This window comes from Macaca nemestrina, chromosome 8 (assembly GCF_043159975.1).
Source record: "Macaca nemestrina isolate mMacNem1 chromosome 8, mMacNem.hap1, whole genome shotgun sequence".
Taxonomy (NCBI): Eukaryota; Metazoa; Chordata; class Mammalia; order Primates; family Cercopithecidae; genus Macaca; species Macaca nemestrina.
This window is the reverse complement of record NC_092132.1, coordinates 120,912,433-120,928,392: the sequence shown is the minus strand read 5'-3', so window position 1 is coordinate 120,928,392 and position 15,960 is coordinate 120,912,433. Positions and strand designations below refer to the sequence as shown.

The 15,960-nt window shown below is 45.7% G+C and overlaps 1 long non-coding RNA gene across 1 annotated transcript; it reads left to right on the top strand.

Moving 5' to 3' along the window:
* Window positions 1-4,693: 4,693 nt before the first annotated feature.
* LOC105476632 (uncharacterized) lies at window positions 4,694-12,074 on the top strand. The gene is made up of 3 exons (XR_011607114.1): window positions 4,694-4,835; window positions 5,340-5,496; window positions 11,937-12,074. It is a non-coding gene; the product is annotated as an uncharacterized lncRNA (long non-coding RNA).
* The last annotated feature ends 3,886 nt before the right edge of the window (window positions 12,075-15,960 follow it).

The window sequence follows — 15,960 nt, the reverse complement described above, 5'->3', positions numbered from 1 at the left end:
CCCACCTCAACCTCCCAAAGTGCTAGGATTACAGGTGTGAGCCACTGCACCCAGCTAACAAATCAGTTTATAGATTCATATCATCACATGCTTGTTTCCATCAGGACAATGAAGAGAACACAGGAAGCTGGGGGATTTTAGTAAACTTTCTAAAGCTGCTTTATCAGATGCATAAAAAGCCACTGATGAACATTTAAAAGTTGGCCTATTTTGTTAATTTGCAGACTTCCGTAGTGCCTGTGATTATTCCTTGGGCATCTGATGAACATGGTGTAATACCTCCACAGTTTCCATTTTTACTCAATTTTCTTTAACAAGACTTCTGTTAATGGCCAGGCCTGTGGCTCATGCCTGTAATCCCAGCACTTTGGGAGGCTGAGGCAGGTGGATCACTTAAGGTCAGGAGTTCAAGACCAGCCTGGTCAACATGGTGAAACCCTGTTTCTACTAGAACTACAAAAATTAGCCGGGTGTGGTGGCGCATGCCTATAATCCCAGCTAGTCAGGAGGCTGAGGCAGGAGCATCGCTTGAACCCAGGAGGCGGAGGTTACAGTGAGCCAAGATGACACCATTGCACTCCAGCCTGGGCAACAAGAGCAAAACTCTGTCTCAAAAACAAAACAAAACAAAAACTTGTGTTAATGTGTTCCTCACTCTTTTTCAGTGAACTTCATATTTTGCTGAGCATTTATTTTTATATAAAGCATGCTCTGGATTGCAGATTTCTATGTGGGAAAGTCATCCTCTTCATCCTAGCAGAAACTTCAGGCGAGACCAGTAGAGAACAGTAAGGGAGAAAGGCACACTGGCAGTCATGTGAATCAAGACTGGAGATTAATGGGGAAAGAGAAGGTGTAGCCAGACACCTCTGCACTTCTATTGCAGAAATGAAGGAAGTGTCATTCCTCAATCCTTAAATTCCAGACATATACTAAACTGCTTAAATTATGCAGTGTTGATCATACAACCTCACAAGAGTGAGTATTCAGTGGATCTATTTGATGTAGAAACTAAAAACAAATCCGAAAGAGACAGAGAGCCAGATAAACAGACTGATGCAATGCCTCAATTAGAAGCACAGATTTTTTACTTATTTTTTTTGAGACAGAGTCTCGCTCTGTCCCCAGGCTGGAGTACAGTGGCGTGATCTCGGCTCACCACAATCTCTGCCTCCCAGGTTCAAGCGATTCTCGTGCCTCAGCCTCCCAAGTAGCTGGGATTACAGGTGTGCGCCTCCACACCCAGCTAATTTTTTTTATTTTTAGTAGAGACAGCGTTTCACCATGTTGGCCAGAATGGTCTCGACCTCCTGACCTCATGATCCACTTGCCTTGGCCTCCCAAAGTGCTAGGATTACAGGCATGAGCCACGGTGCCCAGCAAGAAGCACAGATTTTTAAAAGGCAAAGTTTAGTGTCGTGGCTCATGCCTGTAATCCCAGCACTCTGAGATGCTGAGGTGGGTGGATCACTCGAGCCCAGGAATTCAAGACCAGCCTGGGCAACACGGCAAGAACCCATCTTTACAAAAAGAAAAAAAGAGAAAAAAAACCTTAGCTGGGCATGCTGGTATGCACCTGTAGTCCTAGTCCCAGCTACTGGGAGGCTGAACAGGAGGATCCCTTGAGCCCTGGAGGTCAAGGCTGCAGTGAGCTGTGATAGTGCCACTGCACTCCAGCCTGGGTGGCAGAGCTAGACTCCGTCTCAAAAATAAAAAAATTAAAAGTGGGGTGGCAGCACAAGACTGTGAAGTTTATGTATCACAGTAAGAACCAAGGCAATTCTTCAAGAGCAGGGATTCTTTTTCGCCTTTGTTTTTCCTATGAGGTCTTATTAGTAAGTAGTCTTCCTCCAAGAAGGGCTTTTAGGTTACTTTGTCGCAATTTTCCTACCAGGCAGGATACCCGAATTAAAATCCCTCATCTCCAGAAAAAAATATAAATTAATAAATATTGAATAACTGCAGACTAGAAAAAGCAAATAAAATCCCCGATCTGCTTTTATCATTTATATAATCATGAACGAGGAGCTGGTTCAGTAACACTGATAAAATGTAGCTAATATTTCACATGACTAAAGACAAATCTTTAATCTAGACAAATTTAGACAAATCTAAATGACTAAAGAAAGCCGGTGCTTTCCCAGGGCATTTTCTCCATTAAATACACCGTGCGCTCTACAACTAGAAAGTCACAGTTGGTACGACTTCAACACAACATTTCTGGACCAAATGATCTTCTGAGGTTCCATCCCAAAATTAAGCTCTCTCATCCCATAAATTATATCCACGAGTAAAAACTCTCCATAAAAGATTAATCAAGAGACCGTAATCCAGACAACATGAGTCATCATAAAGATTTCTGGAAATATTTTTAAAAATATATATAACATGTCTAGGATTACTTTATCTTCATTTTCCTTGTTGGTAATTTAATATAATCTTTTGAAAACTCCAATTTCATTCTGAAAGAAAAAAATCTGAAAGACAAGGCCGGGCGCAGTGGCTCAAGCCTGTAATCCCAGCACTTTGGGAGGCCGAGACGGGCGGATCACGAGGTCAGGAGATCGAGACCATCCTGGCTAACATGGTGAAACCCCGTCTCTACTAAAATACAAAAAAAATTAGCCGGGCGTGGTGGCGGGCGCCTGTAGTCCCAGCTACTTGGTAGGCTGAGGCAGGAGAATGGCGTGAACCCGGGAGGCGGAGCTTGCAGTGAGCTGAGATCCGGCCATTGCACTCCAGCCTGGGTGACAGAGCGAGACTCTGTCTCAAAAAAAAAAAAAAAATCTGAAAGACATTGTAAGACAAACTTAACTTTAAAAAAATTTTCAAAAACCCATGTTCAGAAACACTATAACAAATGTTCATTGTAGAACGCTGGTAATTGAATTAGATATTCAATATCTTACTGAAATCAACTCTTTACATTCCGAAGTTTAAAGCATTTAAATATGGGTTGGAAATGTCTGCCTACTGAAGAATATTTCTACATCTATAAATAACATTATTGTTTTTTCCAAGCTATATTCTTTTAACTTCCTGAAGTTAACCCTAGTTTTGAATTTTTCAAAAATATTATTTGTACGATAAAACTTGAAAACCTACTTTTCTTCTTATTGAAGAATAAAAGACAAGCAATAACACAGTAAGAATGGAGATCGTGTTTTTAATTCATTGTTACACACTGCCATCTAGCAGGAAGCGAGCAAGAGTTATCACAACAGTTTCAAAATTGGAACAGACCTGAATGATCACCCGAGGCTAACCACTGTCTCCGGCTTCTCCTTACTCAGAAGAAAGTTTTTTTAAAACAGACTACAGTGCTGCTAGATTGGAGACTGTGAAACTTCAGTGTTCAAAGAGCTGAGCTGCTTATTCAATGCCTGAAAGGCCTCCATTTGAGACTACGGCAGACGAGGGAGAAATCCTGCCCTAGTTGTAGTGTGACGTTACTAACAATCCCAAGATTGGTCGTTGAGTTTCCTGAGTGTCTCATTGGAAAGAAGGATGTACAAAGGGAATAAAGTCCTTAAAGCCAACTTGCCTTATTCAAAACTGTGGCCAGCCAGAGCTGCATGCATTCCACAAATGAAAGTAACAATTCAAGTCATTTCATGCATAAAACACATAAAACTATCATTGCAGGGAGCTGTAGCAGGGGGCAGGGGACAGACCGTTGGGGCCGTGGTGTTAAGAAAAAGTCATTTTGTGTGACGTCTGCTTTATTTTAAAAAATCATTTAAAAATCCCCAGAAAAATGTCATAAAATCACAGCATGGTTATTTCTATAGTTTACACAAAATGAGCTCTGTTCTAAGGGTACTAATCGGGAGCAAAACACTTAACACATGGCTTGCAAATGGGATAACCCAGGCCTGCAGTTGCCGGTGCTTTCCCGGGGCATTTTCTCCATTAAATACAACATGCTCTCTGCAACTAAAAAGTCACAGTTGCTACGACTTCAACACAACATTCCTGCAACAAGTGATTCTCTAGGAAGACCTGGGGGAGAACAAGGCAATTTGCGCCCCGCAAAGGCAGATTAGGTTCTGGAATGGACGGCCGCGGGCCTGGGAAGGAGGCCAATCGCGGCAGGCGAGGAGGCGTCGGGACCTCGCGATCCTCCTCCGGGCTCCAGCGGAGGCTCCGGCCCGGCACCCGCCTCCCGCCTGATGGATCAGGCTTCAATCTCAGGCAGTGGCTCTGCCTATGCACCACTAAGTCCCCAAAACAGACTTGGATTATTTTGCATACACCACTCCGTCTCTTACACGCACCCCCTGCTCGGCACAGAGAGGGAGTTTCCTTAGGCTGTGACTCCCGGAGGTAGTGTCCCAGCTTCCGTGGGACCGGAAAAGCGTCTTTCCGTGTCTCAGCATCAAGCCCCTGCTCCCACCAAGCGACTGCCGCGGCTGGAGGAGATGCGGCGCTCGCACTCACCTCGCGCGGAGCAGGGCTCGCCCCGCGGACCGCAGCGCCGCTTCCTTTCTCCCTATGAGCCCCAGCCTGGGCCCCGGGAAGACCCGGAGAGCCGATCAGGAGCGGCGGAGGCAGCCGCGCGGGCGAGCTCGGGGCACGTTCCGGCGGAAGCACCTGGATCCGGGTTTTCACTCGTGCCCTGTTCACAAGCTCGTGGGACCCGGGTTCTAAGAACACTGGGCCGCCCCCTGCTGGTGATCGTGGTTCACAGTCCGCCTGAGGCCACGGCCCTGTGGAAAGTTCTCGGGAAGGCTGCGGGGGGCCCTCTTCTTCAAGACAGGGAAACTTTCCGTTTCTCCAACTGGACTGGGACTGGAGCGCATTCAAAGTCACCTATTCAGGCCAGGCTCACACATGTAATCCCAGCACTTTGGGAGGCCGAGGCGGGCGGATAGCTTGAGCCCAGGAGTTCGAGACTAGCCTGAGCAACATAGCGGGACCCTGTCTCTACAAAAAATACAAAAGTTAGCCATTGTGGTGGCCCGTGCCTGTAGTCCCAGCTAGTGGGAGCCTGAGGTGGGAGGATCTCTTGAACCCAGGAGGTAAAGGCTGCAGTTAACCGAGATCAAGCTGCTGCACTCCGGCCTGGGCAACAGAGCAAGACTGTCTAAAAAAATAAATAAAATAATAATTTTTAAAAAGGTGAAAGTTATGTATTCAAGAATATCAAGAGCTTTACATGTTTTCTAAGGCTGGGCACCATTTCTGGCAGTATTTGGTAGACGGAACAGGACGATCATTTAGTTTGATTGTACTGGTTGCTATGGTGTAAATGTTTGTGCTCCGCCCCAAATTCATATGTGAATTTCGTGCCTTTGTAGCCTTTATAAATTTACAAATGTACTGTGTCTTTATCAAAGAGACCAGAGAGAGCTTCTGCCGTGTAAGAACACATATCCCTTGTATGAGGCACAGACGCTAATGGATGAAGAATCTGCCGGGGCGTTGATCTTGGACTTCCCAGCCTCCAGACTGGGAGCAATGGCGTTCTGTTGTTTATGCGTTACCCAAACTAAGGTATGTTGTGATAGTAGCCCAAACGGACTAGACACTGGTAAAGGAAAGCTAATTGACTTCTATTTTGCCCTAGTCTAGGAAGTAATAAACCTAAGGAGGTAATTCAACACTTTGGGAGGGCTGGGTCTAGGGCGAGGCAAGTGAGGCACTTAGGGCTCAAAATCTGAGGAGGCGCTGACTCTGGGTGTCCTGCGGTGCTGGGTGCACTGCAGAAGCCTGAGGGTGATTTGCTGTTTCAGGCCTGCCTCCCCCTGGTCCAGACCCTGCAGAGTTCCAGTGCCAAGCAACTCAACTTTTCTATAAAAACAGGTTGATAATAATGGTGTCCACGTCTGAAAAACATCAAACACACAGAAAAGATTGATAAATTAGATATGATTAAAAGTAAAAAACTCTGTTCATCAAAAGACACCATTAGGAAAGTAAGAAATGGGTGCAGTGGCTCACACCCACTCAGCACTTTGGTAGGCTGAGGTGGGAGGATCACTTGAGCCCAGGAGTTGGAGACTAGCCTGGACAACATAGGGAGACCCTGTCTCTACAAAAAAATTTTTTTAAATTAGCCAGGTGTGGTGGTGCACTCCTGTGGTTTCAGCTACTCAGGAGACTGAGGTAGGAGGATTGTTTGAGCCTGGGAGGTCAAGGCTGCAGTGAGTCAGGATTGTGCTACTGCAATCCAGCCTGGGCGACAGGGTTAGATCCTGTCTCAAGAAAGAAAAAGAATGAAAAATGATCTACAGAATGAGAGAAGGTATTTTTGATATATTTTATCTAACAATGAATTTAGAATATAACAAGAACTCCTAAAAGCAATAAGAAAGAAAAACAATCACTAAGTACAGCACTTCACCAAAGAGGAATCCAAATAGCCAGGCAGTACGTGAAAAGATGCTTAATGTTTTTAGTCATTAAGGAAATGCAAATGAACACGATGATGATATATACTACACATCCACTAAAATGGCTACAGGTTTTAAAACTGACAAGACAACACAAGGACAAAGCCGTGAAGCACATAGAACTGTTATGCACTATTGTTGGGGGTGCAGTTGTGACAGCCACTTTGGAAAATCGTCTGTTCATCTTTAGTAGAGCTGAATATACATGTTATGACCCAGAAATTCCTAGGTATTGGCCTAATACACATACCTATATATGAACATCAAAAAGCATGTATACTGGGCCATAAAACACACCTCGGCCGGGCACAGTGGCTTATGCCTGTAATCTCAGCACTTTGGGAGGCCAAGGAGGGCGGATCACCTGAGGTTGGGAGTGCAAGACCAGCCTGACCAACATGGAGAAATCCCGTCTCTACTAAAAATGCAAAAAAGTTAGCCAGACATACTGGTGGGCACCTATAATTCCAGCTACTTGGGAGGCTGAGGCAGGAGAATCGCTTGAACCTGGGAGGAGGAGGTTGCAGTGAGCCAAGATCGTGCCATTGCACTCCAGCCTGGGCGACAAGAGCGAAACTCAATCTGAAAAAAAAAAAAAAAGGCACACACCTCAACAAATTTCAAAGAATGGTCATCATACAAAGCATGCTATCAGACCACAAAGGAATTAAACCAGAAACCAGTAACTAAATGATAACTGGAAAATCTCCAGATACATGGACATAAAAACAACACACTTCTTTATAGCACATAGATCAAAGAAGAAAACTCGGCCGGGTGTGGTGGTTCATGCCTGTAAGATACGCCACCAGATGACCGCAGATATGTGAGCAAGCCCAAGTCAGCAGACTACCCACCTGACTCATAGAAACACAAACACTAATAAACGCTTACTGTTTAAGCCACTGAGTTTCAGAAGCATGTGTTATACAGCAGTAGCTAACTGATACAGAAATTGGCATCTATGGCCAGATGCAGTGTCTCATGCCTTTGGGAGGTGAGCAGATCACGAGGTAAGGAGATGGAGACCATTCTGGCCAACATGGTGAAACCCCATCTCTACTAAAAATACAAAAATTATCTGTGTGTGGTGGTGTGCACCTGTAATCCCAGCTATTCAGGAGGCTGAGGCAAGAGAATCACTTGAACCTGGGAGGCGGAGATTGCAATGAGCCGAGATCATGCCACTGCACTCCAGCCTGGTGACAGAGCAAGACTCCATCTCAAACAAAAAACAAACAAACAAAAAAGAAATTGCCATCTAGAAATGGGATGCTGTTTAACAAAAGCCTAAAATATATGGCATTGGTTTAGGGAGCAAGTGCTGGGCAACAGTGAAAAAGCAAGAAGCATGCTTGTGTTTGACAGATCGGATGCACTTACTGTCTGCTGCCACGCAGCAGAAAACAGTCTGTTTCCATTACAGATGCAAAAAGAAAAAAAAAAGTGCCATGCTGTCTGTCGGATTGTGGCACCCAAGATTGAGTGGGGGAAATACAGGAGAAAAACATGGTAATAAAGGGAAAAACATGGACAGAGAATTTTTTCAACTCAGAAGTAATCTTGTAAATAGCAAAGAGCCTGTTTTACTCCAAAATGAATTTAAAATTTGAGGGTTTTCTTAAGGTGCTAAGAAAACTGCTATAGCAAACTGGAAAAATGATGACATGTTAGGTAGCAGCAAAATACTTGGTAAAACTATTACCTATAACAACTCACAAGATATAAAACATACTTAATGTGTAGGCCTTGGTAAAATGATTTCCAGGCAGAATGCTAAATGTGTTAGTTGGTGGTGTCTGTTAGCTGCATATTGTAAGGACTGCCAGAAAGAAGTAAGAGAAGTAAGGGGAAAGGGCTGCTGTACAGAATTTAGAGGAACTATCAAGAGATTAAAATTGAGTAGACTGGAAAATAAACCCTGTTCTTGTCTCCAACCTCCCCAGCCAGTAAAAGATCCTCAAGATGAGGCTGGAAGATCTTTTGTTAAGACCTCTAAAAGAGTTAAGTTGGTACTGATGGATCTTTTCAGTTAAACAAAAGAGCCAATAAGAATCATAAAAATGTTGGCTGGGCGCGGTGGCTCATGCCTGTAATCCCAGCACTTTGGGAGGCCAAGACGGGCGGATCATGAGGTCAGAAGATCGAGACCATCCTGGCTAACACGGTGAAAACCCGCCTCTACTAAAAAATACAAAAAACTAGCCGGGCGAGGTGGCGGGCACCTGTAGTCCCAGCTACTCTGGAGGCTGAGGCAGGAGAATGGCGTAAACCCGCGAGGCGGAGCTTGCAGTGAGCTGAGATTGTGCCACTGCACTCCAGCCTGGGCAACAGAGCAAGACTCCATCTCAAAAAAAAAAAAAGAATCATAAAAATGTCTTCTGTTAGCTGCCGGTTACACTCAAAGTAATCGCAATCAAGTCTGGAAAGAAATTTGTCTGAAGAAAAATGATGTAATATAGCTTTTGACCAGTGGAGTAGACTGAAACCAGACTCAACATAGAAAGTTCACGAAGTTTCAAAAGTTTTACATAGCGAACGTGTTTTGACCAGGCACAGTGGCTCACACCTGTAATCCCAGCACTTTAGGAGGCTGAAGTGGGCGGGTTGTTTGAGGTCAGGAGTTCGAGACAAGCCTGGCTAACATGGTGAAACTCCATATCTACCAAAAATACAAAAATTAGCTGGGTGTGGTGGCACACGCTCGTAATCCCAGTTACGTGGGAGGCTGAGGCATGAGGACTGCTTGAACCCGGGAGGCAGAGGTTGCAGTGAGCTAAGACTGCACCACTGTAGTCTAGCCTGGGTGACAGAGTGAGACCCTCTCTCAAAAAAAAAAAAAAAAAAAAGTTTCTGAGCCCCCAGGGTTCTGTGAGCAAGATACAGACTGAGAAGGGCACTCAGCTGCCAACAGGAGTCATTTCTTCCTAAGAATCCACAAGGCATAACGGAAAAAACCGGTGCTTCAGAGAATCAATCCAAGAGCTTTGGTGAACCGGGTGTCAGGGAGCCATTCCTAGAAAGCAAAACTGGGTCCTAATCACAGAATGTTCCCTGTCCCTGGAGAAGAGGGACATGACAACATTTGCCAGGTGGAATTTCAGTATTTCATGGAGCAGTGACTGCTGTGTGCTTACTGCTGAGTACTAACAACTCTGAATGTCTAGTGAGCAAATGAAAATCAATGCGTTCAGGCTGGACATGGTGGCTCACGCCTATAATCCTAGCACTTTCAGAGGTTGAGGCCAGAGGACTATTTGAGCCCAGGAGTTTGAGAACAGCCTAGGCCACGTAGCAAGACCCTGTCTCTACAGAAAAGTTTAAAAATTTACTGGGCATGGTGCTACTCACCTGTAGTCCCAGCTACTTAGAAGGCTGAGGCAGGAGGATCACTTGAGCCCAGGTGTTTAAGGCTGCAATGAGCTATGATTGTATTCTCCAGCCTGGGAAACAGAACAAGATCCTGTCTTTAAAAAAGTAAATAACATGTCCAAAATTCAACCCTCACCACCTGTAAAATCTGCTCCTTCAATTGGGCATGGTGACTCCCAGCACTCTGGGAGGCCAAAGCGGGCAGATTATTTGAGGTTAGGAGTTCGAGATCAGCCTGGCCAACATGGCAAAAACCCATCTCTACTAAAAAATTAAAAAATTAGCCAGGTGTGGTGGTGCATGCCTGTAGTCCCAGCTACTCAGGAGGATGAGGCAGGAGAATCACTTGAACCCAGGAGGGAGGTGGAGGTTGCAGTGAGCTGAGATAGCGCCACTGCACTCCACTCTGGGTGATAGAGTAAGACTCTGTCTCAAAAAAAAAAAAAAAAAGAAAGAAAAGAAAATACGTAAAGAAGGAGCCTGCTGACTTTCCATAGGCAGCTTCAGTTCTTGCATTCCCCCTGTTTCTAAGAGGGTACAAACTGTTTCAGAGCACTGCTTCTCAAATACAAGTTCTTGTACTGCTAATGTGTCTGGCACTATCTAATATGTGAATCATCTAGGAGCTCTACTCCTTGAGTTTCTGACACAGCATTTCTGATGTTATCAATGAAATCTGTATTGTTAATCAGTTCACAATTTGTTTCTGATGTTTGAACATAACCAAGTTTGAAAGTCATTCCTCGGCTGGGCACGGTGGCTCACACCTGTAATCCCAGCACTTTGGGAGGCCGAGGTGGGCGGATCACGAGGTCAGGAGATCGAGACCATCTTGGCTAACATGGTGAAACCCCGTCTCTACTAAAAATACAAAAAATTAGCCAGGCGTGTGGTGGGCGCCTGTAATCCCAGTTGCTCGGGAGGCTGAGGCAGGAGAATGGCGTGAACCCAGGAGGTGGAGCTTGCAGTGAGCCAAGATCGCGCCACTGCACTCCAGCCTGGGCAACAGAGCGAAACTCTGTCTCAAAAAAAAGAAAGAAAGAAAGAAAGAAAGAAAGAAAGTCATTCTTCTAGATTGTTTTCTCATTACCTCTTTCCTATTTCCTTTTTTTTTTTTTTTTTTTTAGATGGGAGTCTTGCTCTGTCACCCAACCTGGAATGCAGTGGCGCAATCTCGGCTCATTGCAACCGCCGCCTCCCGGGTTCAAGCAATTCTCCTGTCTCAGCCTCCTGAGTAGCTGGGATTACAAGTGCCTGCCACCACGCCCAACAAATTTTTGTATTTTTAGTAGAGACGGGGTTTCACCATGTTGGCCAGGCTGGCCTCGAACTCTTGACCTCAAGTGATCTGCCCACCTTGGCCTCCCAAAGTGCTGGGATTACAGGCATGAGCCACTGCGCCCAGCCAAATATTTCCCTTCTAACATGGAATAAAAAGATAGATGAAGTAGATAAAGGAGGGAAGATGTGGTATGTAAAATGCTAGTTTACTTTTTTCCACATCCTGGTCTATGTTCTGTGATAAACATACAGTCATCTAATGAACAAAGAATCACAAATATGCTCTACCCCAGGGTCTGAGAGTCCTCATCTTTCATCCCCTTTCATCTCAGTATTTCTTCATCTGTGAACAAGATGTGAAGCAAATATAAAACAAATAGCAGCAGATATTCCCCGTTGCATCTTTTTTATGAGCAAAAGCAAATATTGAATCGCTTAAGGAATATTCATGGAGAGGCAGGTAAAACATGCTTCATTCACCGCTGCAAAACTCTGAATGATCGAGCTCATTGGCAAGAGAGGAGGCTGCAGAAATTACCCTCCCCATAGGACTTCTTAAAAAAAGTTATTGTTTACATTTAATTTATTTGTGTTTTTAAATTGATATATCATAGTTACATATATTTTGGGGGTACATGTAATATTTTGATACATGTATACAATGTGTAATGATGAAATTAGGGTAATAGAGGTATCCATCACTTCAAACATTTATCTTTTCTTTGTGTTGGAAACATTCTAATTCTTCTAGCTATTTTGAAATATGCAATAAGTTATTGTTAACTATAATTTCCCTACTGTGTTATCAAATACCAGACTTTATCCTTCTATCTAAGTGTATTTTTGTACTCATTAACCAACTTATCTTCCTCCTACTCCTCTCCATAGGACTTACGATCATTGTGTTGAAATCAAGATCATTCAGCTCCAACAATTTTCTTTCCTTTCCTCCTTTGCAGTTCTAGCTGCTCGATTATTATTCTGGCAACCTAAAAAGCACTTTAATAAAGAGATGCTAGACCAAAAGAACCCTGAAAGTTAATAAAGAAAAAAAAGAAAGAAAAAACAAAATAAAGAGATGCTAGACCTCTGATAATGACTCCCATTTCTTCCAGCTAGTCATTACATTTACAGAGACAGGGTTTTTGTTGTTGTTGTTGTTGCTGCTGTTGTTGTTGTTTTATGAGATAGAGTCTCGCTCTGTCACCCAGGCTGGAGGGCAGTGGCATGATCTGGGCTCACTGCAAGCTCCGCCTCCTGAGTTCAGGCAATTCTCCTGCCTTAGCCTCCCAAGTAGCTGGGATTACAGGCGCCCATCACCAGGCCCAGGTTTTTGGTTTTTTTTTTTTTTTTTTTTTTTTTAACTAGAGACGGGGTTTTGCCATGTTGGCCAGGCTGGTCTCGAACTTCTGACCTCAGGTGATCCACCTGCCTCGGCCTCCCAAAGTGCTGGGATTACAGACGTTAGCCACAGTGCCTGGCAAGATTTATAGAGAGAGGGTCTAAATTCATTAGCCTCCCATCTCTTCCTCTTGGTGAGCTCTGTGGTTCTGCTAAAACAACAACAAAAAACTACCTATTTTTCTTCTCCTTGAATGGTTTATTCTTCTGATTGTATACAAGCAAACACACAGGCTTTACAGATGAGCAACTTTATTAGGTTTAATCCTCCAATAAGCTACCTTCCACACTTCAGGGTTTCGCGAGTATGTGTGTGTGTGTGTATGTGTACACTTCATAGGAAACCTGATTCTGCCCAGGGTCAGCTCTGGGAAAGTTGCTAGTGGGAGTGACTGAAGGTGGCAGAGGCCTGGAAGGTAAGACAACGGAGACCCTGTCTCTAAATAAATAAGTAAATAGAGACCTAACAACTAATTTATTGCGAATTTACTATGTACCAGGAACTGTACAGGAGATTGTGGATAAAGAAATGAAAAGACGGCCGGGCGTGGTGGCTCACGCCTGTAATCCCAGCACTTTGGGAGGCCGAGGTGGGCGGATCACAAGGTCAGGAGATCGAGACCATGGTGAAACCCCGTCTCTACTAAAAATAGAAAAAATTAGCCGGGCGCAGGGGCGGGCGCCTGTAGTCCCAGCTACTCGGGAGGCTGAGGCAGGAGAATGGCGTGAACCCGGGAGGCGGAGCTTGAAGTGAGCCGAGATTGCGCCACTGCACTCCAGCCTGGGCGACAGAGCGAGACTCCGTCTCAAAAAAAAAAAAGAAATGAAAAGACATCATTCCTAATCTTGAAAAGCTCAAGGTTGGCCCAGCTTGGGCTCTCACACCTGTAATCGCAGCACTTTGGAAGGCCAAGGCGGACGGATCACCTGAGGTCAAGAGTTCGAGACCAGCCTGGTTAACATGGTGAAACCCCATCTCTACTGAAAATGCAAATATTAGCTGGGCATAGTGGAATGCACCTGTAATCCCAGCTGCTCAGGAAGCTGAGGCAAGAGAATAGCTGGAACCCAGCAGGTGGGGGTTGCAATTAGCTGAGATAGCACCACCGCACTCCAGCCTGGGCAACAAAGTGAGACTCTGTCTCAAAACAAAAACAAAAACAAAAAAACAGACAAGCTCAAGGCCTAAGAGATAATAAACCAACAACAATAATAGAACACTAGTGAGGAATGCATAGTGCACTATGGTAACAGAGGAGAATACGGGTATGTATAGAGAATGCTGAAATAGCATTAAATTTTCTTTTTTTTCTTTCTTTTTTTTTTTCTGAGACCGAGTCTCACTGTGTCGCCCAGGGTGGAGTGCAGTGGTGTGATCTCAGCTCACTGCAACCTCCGCCTCCTGGGTTCAGGCAATTCTCTGCCTCAGCCTCCCAAGTAGTTGGGATAACAGGCATCCGCCACCACACCCGGCTAATTTTTGTATTTTTAGTAGAGCCAGGGTTTCACCATCTTGGCCAGGGTGGTTTTGAACTCCTGACCTGGTGATCCACCCACCTCAGCCTCCCAAAGTGCTGGGATTACAGGCGTGAACCACCGCACCCGGCTAAATTTTCTTTCGTTCTTCTTTTGAACTGCAAATTACCTTTTTTTTTTTTTTTTTTTTTTTTTGAGACAGAGTCTCGCTCTGTCATCCAGGCAGGAGTGCAACGGCAGGATCTCAGCTCACTGCAAGCTCTGCCTCACTAAATACTACATAACATCATGATAAATGCTTTTAAACTTTATATCAAATTTCTCATGTATTTCAGTTGCAGTCAAATCCAGGGTATCCCTGGGGTGACCCCAATGAGTCCACTCCCTGGTGTTCATGTTTTGTATCTTTTCCTCCCCTCCAGTGAGCGTGGCACTTGTGATTTGATCTAACCGATAGCATAAGGCAAAGTCTATGGAAAGTCACTGCCATGATTACATTATTTAAGATTCTGTTTTAGCAGACTGTGTCCTTCTTACACTTTTGTTATTAAAATGGTCTTGTTACTGGAAAGGGGACCCCATCCAGATCCAAGAGAGGGTTCTTGGATCTTAAGCAAGAAAGAATTTGAGGCTGGGTGCGGTGGCTCACGCCTGTAATCCCAGCACTTTGGGAGGCCCAGGCAGGCGGTTCACGAGGTGAGGAGATCGAGACCATCCTGGCTAACACGGTGAAACCCCGTCTCTACTAAAACAACAACAACAACAACAACAACAAAAAATTAGCCGGGCGTGGTGGCGGGCGCCTGTAGTCCCAGCTACTAGAGGAGGCTGAGGCAAGAGAATGGCGTGAACCTGGGAGGCGGAGCTTGCACTGAGCCAAGATCACCCCACTGCAATCCAGCCTGGGCGACAGCGCGAGACTCGGAAAGGGAAGGAAAGGGAAGGGGCATGGGCAGGGGCAGGGGCAGGGGCAGGGGAAGGGGAAGGGGAAGGAAAAAAGACTTTGAGGTGAGATGAGTCCATGAAGTGAAAGCAAGCTTATTAAGAAAGTAAAGGAATGAAAGAGTGGCTACTCCATAGGCAGAGCGGCACCGAGGGCTGCCGGTTGCCCATTTTTATCGTTATTTGTTCATGTATTTTTTGAGACTGATTCTTGCTCTGTTGCCCAGGCTTAAGTGCAGCAGCTTGATCTCAGCTCACTGTAACCTCTTCCTCCCAGGTTCAAGTGAATCTCCTGCCTCAGCCTCCCAAGTAGCTGGGACTACAGGCGCCCGCCACCATGCTGGTTAATTTTTGTACTTTTAATAGAGATGGGGTTTCACCATGTTGGCCAGGCTGGTCTTGAACTCCTGACCTCGGGTGATCCACCTGCCTCAGCTTCCCAAAATGCTGACTACAGGCGAGAGCCACTAAGCCCAGCCTATTTATTGATTATATGCGAAACACGGAGGGGATTACTTATGCCTCCCTTTTTTAGACCATATGGAGTAACTTCCTGATGTTGCCACAGCATTTTGTTGTCTCAAATAGGCAATGAGAAGACACAGGTGTTTATTATTGGAACGCTCTTTCCATCTGGTCAGTGGTTTCTCAAAACAGGGAGAATTCAAGTTCTAAGTTTCTGAAGTCAGCACCCGGTGCCGCACCCAACTTGGGCGTGTGTAGTGGCCAAGGCAGCATCTGCGGGGCATGGCCGGGGCCTGGCTGCGAGCTGAGGCCGGGGGACTCGTAAGAGCGGGGACCCAGCCCCGCCGCGCCGCCCGCACCTTTCCCCAGCCTTCTCCCAGCAGAGGGGAGGCCCGGCAGGGAGAGGTCCCATCCTCATGAACGGTCGCAAACAGGGCCCTAAGGAAGCACGGGCGACCCCTGCGGTCCCCGCGCTCCAGGATTCGGCCGCCAACGCGCGTCCTGCCTCCCGCAGATAGCACTGGGGCGCAACCGGGTTCCCAGCTCCAGGCGGCGCCAGCGAACAAGCCCCAGCGTTGCGGACGCGCGCAGACGCCAGCGTGGTGGAAACGCGGTGGCGCGCGCGGCG